This window comes from Halichoerus grypus, chromosome 10, assembly GCF_964656455.1.
Source record: "Halichoerus grypus chromosome 10, mHalGry1.hap1.1, whole genome shotgun sequence".
NCBI lineage: Eukaryota > Metazoa > Chordata > Mammalia > Carnivora > Phocidae > Halichoerus > Halichoerus grypus.
Genome location: NC_135721.1, coordinates 26,561,471 through 26,577,508, shown reverse-complemented (window position 1 = coordinate 26,577,508; position 16,038 = coordinate 26,561,471). Strand labels below are relative to the sequence as shown.

At 39.7% G+C, this 16,038-nt stretch overlaps 1 protein-coding gene across 5 annotated transcripts in view; it reads right to left on the bottom strand.

Moving 5' to 3' along the window:
• The window catches only part of RASGRP3 (RAS guanyl releasing protein 3), a 103,525-nt gene that overhangs the window by 53,849 nt on the left and 33,638 nt on the right, over nucleotides 1–16,038 (bottom strand). Inside the window, exon 2 of one of the 5 annotated variants that reach the window (XM_078056169.1) lies at nucleotides 2,941–3,084. The exons of the other annotated variants lie outside the window; for them this stretch is intronic. The gene's annotated coding sequence lies outside the window, so the exon portion shown is untranslated. The remainder of the gene's footprint in view (nucleotides 1–2,940; nucleotides 3,085–16,038) is intronic. 5 annotated transcript variants of the gene reach the window in all.

Sequence of the window (16,038 nt, the reverse complement as noted above, 5' to 3'; positions counted from 1 at the left end):
TGAGTTATGAAGTGAGAACTAGTTTAAATCCCATTTCTATTAACTGTGCTTTAGGCCCACATTTCCTTAAATAAAGATTCCATAATTAGCTTCTTACTATGTAGTATTCATTATTTTGGGAGGACAAAGTAGCTGCCTCTAGACATATAACTCAACCTATTCATATTCACCTATTTATATATATACATATACAATTAATATATATATAAAGTATATATATGTATGTATATATTAAAGATTTTATTATTTTTTTATTTGCCAGAGAGAGAGAGGAAACACAAGCAGGGGGAATGGGAGAGGGAGAAGCAGGCTCCCCACTGAGCAAGGAGCCCAACGCGGGACTCGATCCCAGGACCCTGGGATCATGACCTGAGCCGAAGGCAGACACTTAATGACTGAGCCACCCAGGCGTCCCTCAACTATTCATATTTTTATCGATCGGTTACAATCTATTTTTTGAAGAAATATCTATCAAGCATATAAGTACTTAAGGGGATACACAGACAATACATGTCCCCAAAGAAGTTAAAGAGGAGGAGATTTTAGTAGATTCATATAGCAATCCCAGTAGTATTTCATGTGTACCAAAGAGTCATGAATAGGATCCAAGTCTTGACATTGCAATCATTTTTCTCCAGCATGGGAATAAATGCATATTAGGTTATTAATATCCATAAAAACAATTCTTAAGAGTAGAAATCACACAAAAACATTTCCACCAAAAGTTCTGCTGATGGATCTACTAGTCACAATAAGGATGTTGAAGAGTTGAAATAGTAAGTGAAACCGAGCTGGGCACTAAAATTAGAATGAGAACCTCATCAACTTCTGTGGTAATTTGTGGGGATTTCACAAGTCCCCATGTTCACATAGTTTTAAACCCTCACCAATATCTCACCACAATATCTCATTTTCAGTGACTTTTTTTCAACACCTCTAATTTCTAGTCCAGGAACCAGGGAATGTATTTATTTATTTATTTAGCTGTCTTAGCACGCTTCAACTATTAATCACATAAAACCTGAAAGGATTTACCAAGCGTGGTGGTAAAAAGATACTTCCTCACTACTAAATACAATGCTGATTATTTACTGCCTTCTTAAAACAGAAAATTACAAATGAAAATGTTTAAGCCTCTCATTAACTTATTATTCTGCAGTAATACTTGGTTTGGGCAATAAAGGGGAAAAAAGCTACCATAAAACATCAATGACTGGGGAAAGAAAATACTGGAGTATCTCAAATGGTGTCTATACTGAAAAATGAAGGAACACTCAAGACCCAACTGTGTTACCTTCAGGAATCTAAAGCAATGTAAATGGAGCCCAAGTTTTATAAAGTTGTTTCTGGTCCTCAGCCATTCTAGTTAATTTTTTTCCCCAAAATTTAGTTTTGCTTTTGGGTAAGAGAGTGTTGACTTTGGTAATGTGCTGTCTACACGGTGCCAAACATCTCTTTTATAAAAGCTGGCAAATTGTTTATGTCATCTAGAGGTCTCCAAATCTCCACATCTTTGTTGTAATATGGAGCGATCTGAACCACCCCAATGAGTTTTTATTGAGAACCATGTTCACAGCAAGATGACTGAACAGACACCGTATGTTTGACATCAGCAACATCTCGCATAGGTGTTCTTGTGGGTCCTAATACAAAATCATAGCTTCCATAAAATCTAAGAAATTGGCTCTGATGCCATAGAAATTAAATATAAAAGTACAGTGGCTGCTTAATCATTATATCGTTCTCAAATGCTCTTTTGACGTTTTTCTCTTTATCTGAGAATGCCTATTTAAAGACATACAAATATTGAACCACAAGTCTTTTTTTTTTTTTTTTAAGATTTTATTTATTTATTTGACAGAGAGCGAGAGAGCATAAGCAGGGAGGAGGGGCAGAGGGAGAGGGAGAAGCAGGCTCCCTGTGGAACAGGGAGCCCGACGCGGGGCTCGATCCCAGGACCCTGGGATTATGACCTGAGCCGAAGGCAGATGGTTAACCGACTGAGCCACCCAGGCGCCCCTGAACCAGAAGTCTTAAGTTCTTTTCTCCAAATTGCAGATGGTGCAAAATAAGGTCTTCCTCACTCAGCATCCACAGATTATAAAACAGTGACCTCTTGGACAGAGATCTGCCCCATAGATGTATTTTGTTGTTGTTAGGCCCACACAGGATTGGCTCTCACGAAGTTTCAAAAATTTTGCATTATTTACAACATGTACAAATCCAGACTTTCACTTTTTACAATTCCAGTTTTCTAGATTCTTTTAAAGATTTATTTATTTGAGAGAGAGAGCATGAGCGGGGCGGGGGGGGGGGGAAGCAGGACCCTGGGATCATGATCTGCGCTGAAGGCAGATGCATAACTGACTGAGCCACCCAGGCACCCCAGTTTTCTAGATTCTTATGGAAAAATCAGATCTGCCCCATGAGGTAACATCTGGCTGGAGCTGAGTAGCAACTGCCTTCTAATTCCTCAAAGTTCCCACTACCCTCTATTGTTTCCCCAACTGAGGCCAAGGGTCATTGCCATTTATCACCCCACTATGTGCCTTTTCTTTTTAGTAGATTTAAGAGGAAAGTGAAATATCACTTGTTCTAGACAGGGAGCTAATTTCCTGCAGACATTTGCATTTGGGAGCCCCTACCTCAGAGACATCAGGCTGCCTATTGACATCACAAATGCTAAGGGAAAGCTAAAGAGGACTCTTCCTTGGGCAGATCTTAAGAATGTTACTATTCGTGGATTAAACAAACAAGAATCACAACTACTATGCCTTCTGGCATATTTTCATTTACAAAGTAGGTTCGAATTGCAAGACAAACTTCACCTCGTGCCCAAACAAGAAAGCAAGTTTAAGGATTTCTACAGCATTCGTCAAGCTTGCTTTGGCTAATAATTATTTACTTCCATTTACAATATGTTTAAAATGTCTACATTACCTCCAAGTTTTGCAATTCCCCCAGATTTCTGTGCTTTCTTTTGCAGAAAAGCTCTCATAATCAACAAAATAGACGTCCACTAATGATTCCCAAAGAGCATGGGACTTGGTGCAAACGCCCTCTCAACACTTTACTTTGTAGATTCTGGAAAGATTAAGGGAAAACAGAATGTATACTGGGATATTTATATAAAAATATGTAACTACTCATGCTGAGAGGCAAATACATTTTTAGATTCCTCACATTACAGTGAGTATCCAGTTTCACTCTCTCCCACTTCCTCTCTATGTTGCTTTGGATTCGTTGACTACAACTATTAACAGCTTACTCCTCCATGTCAGATTTGAGTAATCCACAGGTACTCATCACTGTGGGCTTTTCAGGATAGCTTCCTGTGAATAATTCCCAGCACTTAGATCATGAGTCACTTGGGTAACTAGCGATTATACAAGTTGAGCTGGTATTCTTCCTTTGTTGTTGTTTATCGCTCTAAAAGGAGAAACCAGAAACCAGGGAAGGGTTATTTACTGGTCAGTGCAGCTGCAAGGACTGGTCTCTGAACACCTGATTTCATCAGCTTGCTCATTCAAGTCTTCTGATAGTGCTTTTTTTAGGTCTACTCAGAGAAACTCTGTCATTCTAATAGAGAACGAGATTGTGGTAGAGGAGAGACAGAGAGCATTTCTACTTTTCAAGGGGACCTTTTATTCTCCAGGTAAACTACCTCACTTTATAAAGAAGAGCCCTGGGGCCAAAAAGATTACATAATTTACCCAAGTTTAAACAGAGAGTTTATGGAAGAAAGGGAAATATACCAGCATGGTGAGCGTCCAGAGAATCCAGCCTCATCCTGGGGTCCCTGGGACATAAAAAGTACATGTGTCAGAAAGCTGATTTTGAACTAACTTAGACTTGGAAAATGTAGAAGGTATCTGCTGTCTGTCACAGAATTTCTGCTCAGCAGTCTAATTTTAAGGGAATTTGGCTCCTTGACTTTGCAAATATGATTCCTATCCCATCATCTCCCTTTGTCAAAATATTTTTTTTTTTGCATTCAGGGGTCTAATATGATAATGGAGGTTTTAGTAAGAGGCTAAAATCCCTGGTTGGTGGGTACTGGGCATCTGAAGCAGTTCTGGTACTTTTGATCTGGACAAAGATGTATTTGTTGGTGACGGTGAGCTTGAGAAGGTGGAACCTTGGAACTCAAATGGTCCTGACACAGAGAGCTGGCTCTCTGACTCTGACGTTTGCATCCTAAACCCTGTCCTGTCATTTACTCCTGTCACATGAAACTCCACGTATTTTGCTGGTTAACTTTGGTCACTCAAACTTTGACTTCTCGTTTTAAGTCAATTAACTTTGCTCACTCAGACTTTGACTTCTCCTTTTAAGTCTTCCAGAAAAGACCTGCACATGCTCCCTTCCCCTAGTCTAAACTACAACATCACCAGGCTTTGAGACTCTGCCCTTTCTCTCCTAGGTTTGGGACCAAATAGTCTATAAATTACAGTTCCTATTGTCCTCACTCACAAATTCCGCCCACGTCAGGCGGTGGCAGCCTTTTCAAGAGGGATAAGGCTGGATTTTTAAGGAGCAAATGCTTCCCACATTCTCAGCAGTTTTTCTCTGGCTTGGGTAGCTCTAATCTTAATTGGAGAGAGACCTCTCTACTTTACAAAATGGGATTATTGTGTTCTGGAGGATACCTGCCTCTTATTAAACGCTTGAAAGAAATTCAAGGAGGCCCTGGGTTCAGAGGGACAAACTTGCAGTGAAATGAAGGAGAACCTACAAAGAAGTCCACACCCAGCTTGAGAACACATCATCCTTCTGCATGACCTTCATACTTTGCTCAGTCAGTGGGGACTCATGAAGCCTGGGGCAGAAAGAGAGAGCCAGGCAGAGTGCTGCCACCTGGTCCTTTCCCTGTTCTCCCAGGCTCCCATACACCACCGTACCCCCCTCCCCAAGGTGGTTCTTCCACATGCAGGGAAGTTGCTCACTAGGGAAAGAAGGAAAGAAAGAAAAAAGAAAGAAGGAAAGAAAGAAAAAAGGAAGAAGGAAAGCTTCTTTCTACTACCCCCTTCCCAATACCCACTCCTTCAAAGCACAACTACTTTAGGGGGCACAACAGTTTTTAGAGTAGGCTGATATTAGTCTGCTCCGGTTGCTATAATAAGGTATCACAGACTGGGTGGCATAAACAACAGAAATTTCTTAGAGTTCTAGAAGCTAGGAAGCCCAAGATCAAGGTGCTGGCCAATTTCGTTCCTGGTGAGACTCTTCCTGGCTTGCACTCTTCTTGCTGTGTCCTCACATGGTGGAGAGAGAGAGAGCTCTGGTGTCCTCTTCTTACATGGGTTCCAGCCAACCAAGATGAGGGTCTTACCTTTATGACCTCACGTAAGCTTAATTACCTCTGTATAGGCCCTATTTCTCAATTCAGTTACATGGAGAGTTGGAGCTATGACTTATGAATTTGGGGAGGGACACAATTCAGTCCACAACAAGACTCTTAACCAAGAATCAGAGATTTGGAAGGCCCCGACACCATATGCGGAATTGTGTGTGTTTGTGCCCATGAGCTTCTTTCTTTTTTTTTTTTTTAAGATTTATTTACATTTAAGATTTATTTGACAGAGAGAGAGCACAAGCAGTGGGAGCAGGAGAGGGAGAAGCAGGTTCCCCGCTGAGCAGGGACACCAATGCAGGGCTCAATCCTGACCTGACCTGAGATCATGACCTGAGCCAAAGGCAGACGCTTAACTGACCGAGCCACCCAGGTGCCCCCCAACAACCTTCTTTCTGGGGAGAGGGTCCATAGCCTTCCTCACAGTCTCAAAGGGGTCTGTGATCAATAAAAGTTTAGGAACCACTATTTAAACCTACAAAGACTGATTGCCTCAGAAGATTTCAGAAGACAAAGGAAAGTCAGTATTCCTTGAGGTTCTACCATCTAATGTCATTTTTTATATATTAAAACAAATGGACTTGCCCAATGCAAAAGGAGAGGAAAAAACAACATCATTCCTTGATTCCTACCAACAGCTTTTTAGGGTCACAAAAATTTGAGATACTGAAATGTTTCCCCCTCCCAAGAGTCTATGTGTAACCTTAGACTGAACATCCAATTTAAAAACAACTTAAAAACAATGTAAGCTTAGGGCACCTGGGTGGCTCAGTCGTTAAGCGTCTGCCTTCGGCTCAGGTCGTGATCCCGGGGTCCTGGGATCGAGCCCCGCATCGGGCTCCCTGCTCCGCGGGAAGCCTGCTTCTCCCTCTCTCACCTCCCTTGCTTGTGTTCCCTCTCTCACTGTGTCTCTCTCTGTCAAATAAATAAATAAAATCTTTAATAAAAAAAAAAATGTAAGCTTGCTTGCTTTTCTCCTTCCTTTTTTCTTTCTTTTTTCTTTCTTTCCTTCTTTCTTTTTTCTTTCTTTCCTTCTTTCTTTTTTCTTTCTTTCCTTCTTTTTTTTTTTTCCAGAGACATCTATGATGCTGTCAAGGTCTAGAGATGCTACCCCCACTCCTCCCAGTGAAGTTGTTTTCTTCGCCACTTCGTTCAGAACCTTGGCCAGACACCATCAGGTGAGGTGGGGTGGACACTGTGCTGTGTGGTCCACCAGCTTGGATGGCACTTCCCACAGGGCAGAGCAGCCAAGAGGAAGGCTCCAAGGGTACATAGACAATGATATAAGTCCAGCCACTTCATAAAAACACTGTCAAATGGTGTCCTTTCAAATAGGGCTTATAACAAAGAAGCCCAATGACATTTTGTTGACCCACAAACCACAAGAGTTCAGACATTAGTGCGATGCAGTTCTCAGACTAAGGAAATTGATAATACATGTAATCTCTGTACCATCTCAAATGGGGCTTTGTGCCTATCTAAAGCCTTTCTTCAAAAGACATTATAGAGCAATGATCTAACTTCACCCTACAAAACAATTCTGAAAAAAAGAGTTAATAGTATTATTTCTATATTATAAATAGGAACACAAAGAAATTAAGTAAATTTTCAATTAGCTACTCAATCAATTCATCAATCAACAAGCATATTAAAAATTAACTTTTTTACTCTTTTTGGGGGGGGCAAGGGGCAGAGGGAGAGGGAGAGACAGAATCTTAAATAGGCTCAACGCCCAGCATGGAGCCCAACGTGGGGCTCAATCTCACAACCCTGAGATCATGACCTGAGCTGAAATCAAGAGTCAGATGCTTAACCAACTGAGCCACCCAGGCACCCCTTCTCTCTTTTCTGAATGATGTTTAACTATTATCTTTTAATCTACTTAAGAGTATGATTCAAACAGCAAAAGGATCTGATTCTTATCTCATCAGGAAAAAAGTGTCTGTTTTAGGCTCAGGATCCAAATAGTCCTTTATTGACTAAACAAATACTGACTGAACACAATACCGCTACCTTCCAGACATTATGACAGGGCCTGGGCACTCAGCAGTGAACCAAAGAGACCAGATTCCTGCCCAATGGAGTGTACAGTTTAGTGAGGGAAACCAACATCAGACAAGTAGACAAGCTGATATACAATTACAAGTCGTTATATGAGCAATGAATGAAAACCCACATAGGATGCTAAGATAGAGAATGACAAGAGGGACTATTTTAGGTGAGTAGCAGGGAAAGATCTCTTTGAAGTGTTGGAACTTGGAGGTTAATTTAATGAGAGATGTGAGAGAATGAAAGGCCTGAAGAACTGTCAGGATTACAATCTCATTTACTGAGTTAGGGAAGATTGACAGGACAGAGGGAGAGGTACACTGGGAGAAATCTATAGTTGTGCTTAAGATGTGCTAAGGTTGAGTTGCCTGTGAACTCCCAAGTGCAGGTCTCAAGATGCAGTTAATTCATCCAAACGTGGAAAGATCAGAGATAGAATTTAATTTTGAGAATTATCCCTATGTAAACAGCATCTAAAGCTACAGAAATGAAATCGCTTGGGAAGAAAGCATAAAGAGAAAGGACAAGAGAGCCCCCCCTTATGCCTTGGGCATTCCAACATCTAGAGGTCAGAGAAAGGAGGTGAAGCAGTAGAGTGTTGTGAGGAGTTGCCAGAGAGGCAGAAGGAAAATGTAAAGCATGTTGTGCCATGAGGCCAAGAGAAGAACATGCTCATGGAAGCTGAAACTGTGTGTTGAATGCTACTAAGAGGGGTCAAACAAGAGAAGGATGGGAAGCTATCTGCTTTTTTAAATTTTTGCTACAAGGAGGTCACTGGTAACCTTGACAAGAGCAGCTTTAATGGAGTGGTGGGCAGAAGCCAGGTTGGTGTGAGCTGACGAGTAAGTGGGAGATAAAGAAACAAAGACAGCATGTGTAGAATAGGAGTTTAATGACTTTGTCTAGAATGGAAGAGAAATTGGCAGAGGATGTGGGGATCAAGGGATATTTTTATAAGATGAGAGCTGCTGAAACATTCCTGTACCCTGATGGCGATGATCTTCTAGAGAGGAAGAAGTTAAAGAATCAGGGCGCCTGGGTGGCTCAGTTGGTTAAGCGACTGCCTTCGGCTCAGGTCATGATCCTGGAGACCCAGGATCGAGTCCCGCATCGGGCTCCCTGCTCAGCAGGGAGTCTGCTTCTCCCTCTGACCCTCCCCCCTCTCATGTTCTCTCTCTCTCAAATAAATAAATAAATAAATCTTTAAAAAAAAAAAAGAAGTTAAAGAATCAGAAGGAGGAAGGAGTAACCAAGGGGATGAACACCTGATGTAACATGGATGAAGAACCCAGGAGAACATGGTTGCAAACCCAGATAGAGTATATATAATTAGTAAGGGGAAGATGAAGGAGAAGAATCTAAATCAGAGACACAATTATCAGGTTGGCAGCCGGAGTTTATCTAATCCACCTGCTTCCGATACTCTCAGTTCTCCTTCCTGAGATTTTGAAGAGGAAAGAAGCAGACAGAGAAACGAGCTCCCCAAGTCCCAGAGGGAGAAGTCCCAGGATGAACTGTCCTATATGACTTGGGATCTAATGATCCCTTTCCCTGCCTGTTCAACAGTATGGCGCTAATTCCCTTGAATATTTTTCTAGTCGTCAAGTATCTGTATTCTTGCCTGCCAACATTTGATGCTCTTAGATACCAAAGAGTGCTGTCGACTTGTGTTGTAAACCACTCAGTTCGGCTTCCTGTGGACCTTATTCTGAAAGGCTTGTCATTTTACATCTTGTTTTTGCCCTGGTGCCCATGCAATAGTATTTCATTAAGGGTATTGGGTCATCACTAGTTACTACTGTTCAACAGCAACCATGAGATGAAATGGCTCGTGTAAATCATTTAGCGTTTTCAAGGCACACGAGAGTAAGATTTGTAACTGACACATATTGATCAGGATTTCTCAACCTCAGTACTATAGATACTTCAACTGGATAATTCTTCATCGTGGGGGTCTGTTCCACGTACTGCAAGATGTTTGGCAGCATCCTTGGCCTCTATCTACCAGGTGCCGGTAGTACTCCACCCCCAACCCCAGTAGGAACAGCCCAAACTGTCTCCAGACATTGCCAAATGTCCCTGGAGGGTAAAATTACTCCCCCTCCCACCACCACCCCCCCCCCGGTGAAAACCACTGAAACAGACTGATGTCCTAACATCAAAATGGAAACTGAAAAAACCAATCAAACACCTAAATTTCTTTCTAGTATCAGAATGTCTCCTTTTTGTGTAAGCAAACACCGGGCTATTTGACTGAATTTTTCAGTCTTCAAATGAATCCTAGATATCTTCATCAGCAATAAGCATTTGAAAAAATGTATCTTCTAGACATCATCTCAGCTTGATTTTTAATTATTGAGCCAATCGGTGGGTTTTAACATGTCAGAATTTGACTTAATTTACAACATTTCAAAGCTTTCTATGTCTAAGCTTGTTTATCACTCTACTGACATATTTTGGCCCTTGTTTTATTCCTGTGCTAATCATTTTCAGTTTTATTTTATTTTTGCCGTTTATCATAAGCTGCATTTAATCTTTCTGGAGAATGTCAGAAGATTTATGAACATAGGCATTTTTTTCTCAATATGTGAATAAAGAGTTCTCTTTTGTGAGAATAGTTTACCTTCTTTCCTCTTGCCCACGTACTGGCTCCTCTTGAGTAATCTCAGGATGACTCCGTATGGAATGCATTGCCTCTCCTACAGTTTTTCCTTATAAACGATCCACTCTGTTATCCTGTTCTTCTTCAGAGTTGTTACAGGCAGGGAGTGATGCTCAGTGTGAAACTACCGGAGGTGATTTGTTCTCATACCTGCTCAGTCGCTTACTGGCAGAGAGCTTATGCTTCTGGGTGTCAGTTTCTTCACATTCAAACTCAATTAACCTTTACTGAGAAGCATTAGTTTTGCCAAGTCAATACTTGACATTGCCTCAGAGGCTGTTTTGTGGTAGGGTATGGTTGCTCCATATGGCAACAACTTTTGAGGATCAAGAAATTCTCAAACAGCTTCTCATTTTCATAAATAACCCAGTAAGAATCAGCCATAAATTGTGTTAATCCCTCTTGAATCACAGCCTTTCCTTTTGGCAAAATAAATGTATAAATTTAATCTCTCTTGTGTAAAATACAAATTTTGCATAAACAAATATTGAACTCCAGTTAAAAATATGTATGAAGAAGTATTTAGAAATGAAGTGCACTGCTGTCTGCAACTTATTTTTGGGGAAAAAAAGATGAACCAATGGATGGATAGAAGAATGGATACGTGAATAGATGTGAAAAAGCAAACATGGTAAATTGTTAATGATAAAATTGAATTGGTGGTATATGGATATTCACTATAGAATTCTTTCAAGTTTTTTTGTTTGTTTGAACATTTTCATCATAAAGTGTGAAAAAATTCCTTCCATTATTTTAAATTCACATCTTTAAAACCGTCAGTGTTTGGGGATTTGATGAATAAGTCATGTTCATTAGCCTTTGTGATTTTATAACTATTATCAGATGTAAACTAAAGAGGTCTCAGTCATCAGTCTGTCCAAGTGACTCCTCTATCCCCTTGAACATTTTAGATGTTACTCTGGATGTTTCCTAACTTTTGTTAATTACTTTCTTAAGATGGGACAATCTAAATTACTCCAAATGTTCCAAGTCTGAAAGTTTTATTTGAGGGTAATAGGACGATATTTTTTGGATTTGTTTCCAAACATCTCTGGCTAATGAAAAAACAGGCTAAACTGCCTTTCAAAGAATCCCTACACTGTATCAGTTATTGGCATATTTATATTCTGGTTATGCAGGTTAAAACCTCCAAATTTTCCTTAACTTCCTTCTCCCCTTCACCCCCATATCTAATTGATCTCCAGAATTACCAATTTACTTTTTAAGTATTCTGAAAATTCTTCCCTCTTCTCCATCACTATTGACTTGGTTCAAACCCATCTCTGGAATCTTCTATTGTTTGGTATTTTTTTCTATTCAATTTATTCCCCTCCCTGCTTCCAGAGTTTTCTTTCCAGATTACAAATATATTATATCACTTCTTTACTTGACAAGCTATAAAGCAACAGTTGTGAATTATTAATTATTTTAGATGTATTAATGACATGGGTTTTTCAAAAGAGAACTTATCTTTTAGAAATACATATCATAATATTTACAAGTGGAATGATTAAATGTCTGAAATTTGTGTCAAAACTAATATGGGAACAAGAGAACATTTGTGGGGATAGAAATAAAACAAGATTGGCCATTAAAAATTGTTAGAGTCAGGTAATGAATACATGGGGGTTCATTCTATTATTCTGTCTACTTTTGTATATGTTGGAAATTTTCTATAATAAAAAGATTTTTTAAAAACTTTCAATGGTCCTCAAAAACATCTAAATGCTTCAGAAGGGCACACACTACCCTTAGCCATCAGAACCACCTTATTTTTGAGCCTTTTCTCCAGTTCCTCCTCTAACATGTACCCTCTGATTCAGCTCTACCAAATTACATGTTCTTCATGGAAAGAAGACTTTCAAAATATAGTTTTTTCTCCTTGAACAATGATTACTTATCCTTTTATACCTAGTTCAAATGTCACCAGTTCTAGGGAACCTTCTTTGACTCACCCAGATATACAGTCCTCTCCTTTTCTCCAAAAAATTTCTTCCATAAAATTCTACACAAGCCTCTTTTATAGACCAAATATTTGTGTGTCATGATTGTCATAACAATTTTTTAAAATATTTATATGCTTAACTAGGTGGTAATATCCTGTAGGGTAAAGTCTGTGCCATTATTCATGTTAGTGTAATAAGCAACACAACGCATATGTTTAAAAATACTTGCCGAATGAATTGTATGAAAATATATTTTGGGCCTTTTTTCCTCTTATTTTTGCTACATAAATGTAAATTCTGGCTTCCAACATAAGAAGTCTCATAAACTAGGCCATACTTACTGACGTTTTGATGACTTTTGGTTGAGTAAAATTTCCGAATCTAAGGATTAAAACTCAAAACAGTTTTTCAAACATATTAGCATCTCTAATATGAGAGAATACTCCACATAGTTGCAGTTTTATGCATACACATTTCTCAGTCAACCTTATAGCCAAAAAGATAAAACCTCAATTCTTACACAATAAAACCACCATGACTGGCTTAAGTCAACCAAAGTTCCTGCAGCTTCCAAGAGAGGGTAAAGGAAATATTTCTTCTAAAACCCAGAGAATTAAAATAGCATGAGATATGTTCTACTGGTCCTGCTTCAAGGTCTGCTTCACCCTTTTATCTATTTGTAATCATGGCCCCAAGAAACAATTTATTAAGTGAGTATGATTGCCTCTTTTGATGCCAATATTATGTCACTTCTTATAAAAACCAAATATAATTTAAAGCAAACTGTCATTGCTGGTTAATCAGCCAGATCCTTCAGTCATGATCTTTTTTATACCTGTCATCATCTGAGATAGTGTCATGATTTTCCAGGGTAGCCAGAGGCTTGGCTCTGCAAGAAGACCCTGCCCAAGGTGCAGAGCGCCAGACTTGAGAGAACCCCTCAACAATAGGAACAGGATAAGTGCATTCTGGATAGAGGCTAAGAGGAGACTATAGGATGCACTCATGAATCCATAGAGTCTTAGAAGTTTCTTTGTCCTCTAGCAGCATCTGTCTAATGGAAATGGCTATGTATCGAGCATGATGTAATGTCAGTTGCATGGCAAAGCCAGCAGAATCCAGACTCCACAGAATGGCTGCCCTTTCCATAGTGAGCAGCAGTTTTTAACATAAATATAGTGAGAGACAAGTGAAGTTGAATAGAAAAGGTACATATCTTTTTTTTTTTTTTTTAAAGATTTTATTTATTTATTCATAAGAGACAGAGAAAGAGAGAGGCAGAGGGAGAAGCAGGCTCCCCGCTGAGCAGGGAGCCCGATGCGGGACTCAGATCCCAGGACTCTGGGATCATGACCTGAGCCAAAGGCAGACGCTTAACCATCTGAGCCACCCAGGCACCTGAAAAGGTACATACTTTGTTTACGGGCAGACTAGGACCAGAATCCTGGTTTCACTACTAGCTGGCTTGTGACCTTAGGGAAGATACTCAACCTCTCTGAAATTTAGTTTTCTCTTCTGTAAGAGTGTCAATGATAATGTCTGCCTCTGGGAGTTGTGAAAAGAAACATCCATTTCTTTCCTCTCCCAGCAGCAGATTCTGTTTAAATGCCAACTACAGAAGGAAAAGAGAGATAGATTCATCCTAGAACCTGAGTGAGTGGGGAGAGAAAGAGACAACAGAGAAATCTAGAGCACCGCCATTCAGACTGAGCACTGTCCTTGCCATAAACAAATAATCTGCAAAACATCCTGTCAACTCATATGATGTTGAATGGCAGGCATTCCATGCATACGTGAAATACTTTCTACTTCTAAAAAGCTGAACCGAAAGTAAAGCAGAATCCCAAGTTTAGTCAAATTGAAGCCAGGGTATGATTTTTCCAGAGCCAAGTATGGAAATTATACTCAGTTCTTCTATTTTAAAAAGGTTTTAAATTCTTGTGTAGTTTTTGAGCTTCAGAATTCTATATTAACTTGAGATTTGAGAACACTCCTCCTTGATAGTCATAGGCAAGTTGATAGAGTGTGGCTGGAGAAGGCCATTTTTCTTCCTAGCTCCTTGATTCTACGTCCAGAGAGTTGTCAAACCAGTGTGCCAATTCCTAAAAAGGAACCCCTAGGTAGTACCTTCTTAAAGTGAACTTATATAAGAGTATCCAAGGAAAACTGGTTCAGCTCATTTTGAACTGTTAAAAGAAAAATATTACTTTTTCAAAACAGAACAGACGACTGACTAAACAGCCTTTTTTTCCCCTTTCTTTCTTTTTTTCAATCTGGAGTCTGATTCCTTGGCAGATTGATGGCCCCTTTGCCTGAATTCTCCAACCCCTTAACTTCCTTTTGGCCAGTTCATCAATCGCTAAGGTCTCAACCACAGTACAAAGACCTCGTCTGTGATTTTTGAAACAATGAACATCAGCAAGGTAGTGACTAAAATGAAGTTCTGGAATTAGTGACGAACTTTTTTCCATGTCATTTTCCCCATCACTAGTTCTCTGTCAAAGATTGTACCCAGAAGGCATTCACTTATAACACTTACAACACAAAAACAAATCAATGACATAATGATCTAGGCAAGCGTCTTGGAATATTTTGTGGGGTGGGGACGGGTCCTCTTAAAGCAGCACTAAGTTAAGTGTAAAGATAGGACAGCAGTGGGAATAGATGAGCCTTCAAAAGATTAAATGATTTGATCACATGGAAACTTACAAGATATTGGGGTATCTGCAGGTACATAAATCATTCATGTATTGAGTTGAATTCTCCATTTACAATAGGGATATCAAGGTTTATATTATTTCCTATTCTACAGAATGGAATCCAGGACACTAGCCTTTTTTTTTTTTTTTTTTTTAAGATTTTTATTTATTTTAGAGAGAGAGACAGCAGAGGGAGAGGGAGAGAGAATCTCAAGCAGACTCTGCACTGAGCACAGAACCCCACGTGGAGCTTGATCCCATGACCCTGAGATCATGACCTGAGCTGAAACCAAGAGTCGGACACTTAACTGACTGAGCCACCCAGACGCCCCCAGGACACTAAGCCTTGTTCATTTTCTTTCTTTCCTTCTTTTTAAAAAATTTTCTTTCCCCTTTTGTCCTCTTGAGAGGTGCAATAAGTTCTGATTATTACAGTAGTTACTAAGAAAAATACTCTTTGAGTCAACTCATGAATTAAATGTTGTTCAGGATTTTTTAAATTCAAAGAAGGCTACCTTTCACATTCATACTCAAAAAAAAAAGGGACTTTAGAAAGAAACACTATAATAGCTATTATTGTCAAAGAGAGGTTCCCTTGCTTCCCCCCACCCCCACCTCTAAGTCACAGCCATTAAAATATGCAGCTACATTGTAAAACCATCAGGCATCGGGCGCTGTCATTTTTATGACCTTGCCAACACACAGATAATGCTGTTATACAATGAACTGGGTGACCATAACAGAAAACTGACTAGTAGTGAAGATTCTTGATTATTCTAGCAAGCTAGGAATCTCGCAGGTAACTTTGCGGAGGGAAATGGTCACAGTGGACACTGTTCCTAGTAGTTGGAGGATACTATTTCCCATGGGAGTCAGGGTACTGAAACCAGGCGGAACTTCCAAGGTAGCGGTTTTGTGGGATAATAGGAGTGCATGCTGAACAACAGACTGCATTTTTTATATCTAAAACAAACAAACAAAAAATCCAGATCCCTTATAAAAGTTGACTATTACATCATGCCATAGTTAGCAGGACTCCAACTTAGCCACTTTGGGTGTGCAGGGGAGGAAAATGACCACTAAGATCATTTAGAAATACTGCACAAATACCCTCACTGACATGCACGAGATGGTACATCCTGAATCAGTCTCCCATTTACCTTTTGCCCATCAGAAATAATACAAATTACAGCACTTTTGATCACAGACAACAATTCTATCGATACTACTATTCACAGTCAGAGGACGGAGGACTTCATTGAGCTCTGCCAGGTACTGATTCCATGTCACTCACTTTCCCTCATTCCCAGTTTCCTCACTATAAACAGT